We start from the raw sequence: 3,085 nt of genomic DNA, 5'->3' as shown, positions 1-3,085 counted from the left end.
ACACACACACACACACACACACACACACACCACATATAATAATTTTATATCTCACATAGAATTATATCTTATATATAATTACATATATATTCATAGAGTTATCTGACAGAAGCTACCAAACATTAACAACACAATTAGCTTGGTTTTGAGGATTTATGAAAGTCAGAGGTTGACCATTGCTAGTCTCTTATTTATTTTTCCTTGGTGTTTATTAGAAGTGAGATATTACTAATTTTATTGAATAATCACCATAATTACATAGATAAGTATATTTAACTAAAATTTGGTGCCTATAGATAGAAATATAAATAATAAGGTGAAGTGTATTGAGTAAAACTAAATGTAAATTTGTATTATTTCATAACTATCAAACTATTTTTAGTATATCTATTTAATTTCATTTAAATAATTTAGTTTAATTTAATTTAATATTTCATGTAGATTATGAAATTATAAAATTGTAATTCTTTAATTTGATCTTCTTATTTAAAAATAATTAATAAATAAGTTGTTTTATATTTTTATTTTTTATAATTTGATGTGTTCATAATTGAAGGATTAACTATTAAACAATTATTAGTGCATTGTATTTTTTTTTTTTTTTTTTTTTGCAAAAAGAGGGGTAAAAATTTATTAAGATAGAAAGGAATACAACAAGGAGAGCTCAACAAGGAGCTCGATCCTGAGCAACAAGATCATCAAATTCTTGCACCATCTCAAAGGACAGTTGCCCCCTATCCCTAATATTCCAACCCGGATCATGACTAGAAGCCCATTTGGCTAAACAATCAGCAGGTCTATTCCATTCTCGCGGAATATACTTGAACCTAATGAACTGAAAAGAGGAAGAGAAGAGAAGAATCTGCTTAACAACAGTGGCCAGCTGCCAACTAACATCCTCAAGCTCTTGCGAAGAAAGCATGTTCACCACCACCTGGGAATCAGACTCACAAATAATCTTACTCCATCCCCACAAGCAACACTGTTCCACAACATATAAAATAGCCTGAGCTTCCATGAGATTGTTAGTATAATCACCCTTATGAATTGAGAAGAAAAATTTAACATTCACAGAACTACAACGAGCCACTCTGCCAATACCAGCCGGACCAGGATTCCCACGAGAAGAACCATCAGTGTTAATTTTCAAAACTCCACAGGGAGTAGGAGTCCAGTGCCCATCCCGGTTAATCCGACCCTTCCTCTGATGGTGAAGCTGCCTAGACATAGAAGGAAACCTATGAGCCGCAACCCCATCTTGCAGATGAAAATTGAGGCGATTACAGATAGCAAGATCAACCGGATCCATACCCCCATCAAGCTCACACTTCACAAGAATAGTTTCCTGGAGAGAATGTGATATTTTCCACCAAAGATGCAAAACACCAAGCCGAACATCTTGGAATATGTGACGATTCCTCTCCAACCAGATATGCCAAAGCATGAAAGATGGGCCAGCAATCCAAGCAGCATGGAGAGAAGAAGACTTGGAGGGAGCAATACCCAAGCGAGCCCAGAACTCAGGCAAAGAGGAAGCATGCCGACAAGAGCAACCCCAAGCGCTCCACCAAAGGTGCCATATCTGAGTAGAATAGGAGCAATGGAAGAATAGATGGGAGACAGACTCCTCTCCATTACCACACAAAACACAATAAGAGGGGCCCTGAAATCCACGTTTACAAAGATTATCCCAGGTAAGACAACGGTTGTGAGCCACTAGCCACATGAAAAAATTGCACTTGGACCAAGAAACTTTATTCCAGACTTGCTTCCACCAAGGGACCTCAGCATCCCCAAATAATTGTCTAGTTATCTCCTGATACCCAGCAGAGACATGATATTTACCAGACAAGGTACCGCCCCAAGCCAATACATCTGGACCAAGCAAAGAGGAACACTCTCTAGAGGCCAGAATTTGAGAAAGCTCTTGACGATCCATGTCTGTACCTCCAGGAGGCCAATCAGAGGAATGCTTCCATCTATAACCAACAACAGGTCCCAATTGATAAGGAGTCTTGTAATGAGCGACTTTATCCCATCCAGCGGCAAGAAAAGAGTCACAAAGAGGCTAAAGATGAGGGTATATGGATAAAATGGAAGGGAATCCATCCCAAGCATCAGACCAAAACAAAGCCTGAGAACCTCCTTTACATATCCAGAACAGACCCCTCTTCACCAACATCGCACCTGTCTTCAAAGTATGCCAAACCATTGAGCCACGACCTTCAAGAGGAAGTGCAGAAACAGAGCAAGGATCAGCACCATGAAAATATTTATGAGTGATAATATGAGCCCAAAGTTGATGTTGTCCAGAGCACCATCGCCAATAAAGTTTAGCAGCCAAAGCTTGTCTACTCAATAGAGCAAAATGAAGACCAAGACCACCCTCCTTTTTAGGCCTACAAATAGTTGCCCAATTAACCAAGCTCCATTTAGTACTACGCAAATTACCACTCCAAAGGAATTGTCGAGAAAGAGCATCAAACTCCTTGAGAAAGTAAATAGGTGCAGCATGAACCATGCTTCTATAAGTAGGAAGAGCTTGGATAATAGCTTGAAGAAGAGAAACCCAGGCAGCAGTAGAAAGCCATCTATGAGTCCAATGATTTACCTTATCCTGAAGCTTGGTAATCAAATTTTGCCAGAAGAGACGTGGCTGCCTGGAAATAGCAATAGGAATGCCAAGATAAGTCAAAGGAAGTGAACCTATCTGAAACCGTAGGATACCAACAATCCTATGCTAAATAGAATCAAGAGTGTTAAAAAAGTAAATGAAAGATTTGTGCTCATTAACTTTCTGGCCTGAAGCTGCCAAATAAACGTCCAAAGCATGTCGAAAGGCTTCGGCTTCCTTGATCCTAGCAAGACCGGCAAGAGCAGAATCATCAACAAATTGAAGATGGGAAAGAGAAGGTAAGCCATTACCCCACCGCCAGCCTTGAATAGAATTCTGGGACACCTGATGCTTAATGAATCTACCCAAGCCTTTAGCCATGATGATGAATAGATATGGGGAGAGAGGGTCACCCTGGCGGAGGCCTCTAGAAGCACCAAATAGTTGTGAAGGTTGACCATTAATAAGAAC

This window comes from Cupressus sempervirens, chromosome 11 (genome assembly GCF_028749045.1).
Source record: "Cupressus sempervirens isolate cs-2001-9-10 chromosome 11, ASM2874904v1, whole genome shotgun sequence".
NCBI lineage: Eukaryota > Viridiplantae > Streptophyta > Pinopsida > Cupressales > Cupressaceae > Cupressus > Cupressus sempervirens.
Note: the sequence above shows the minus strand (reverse complement) of the source record.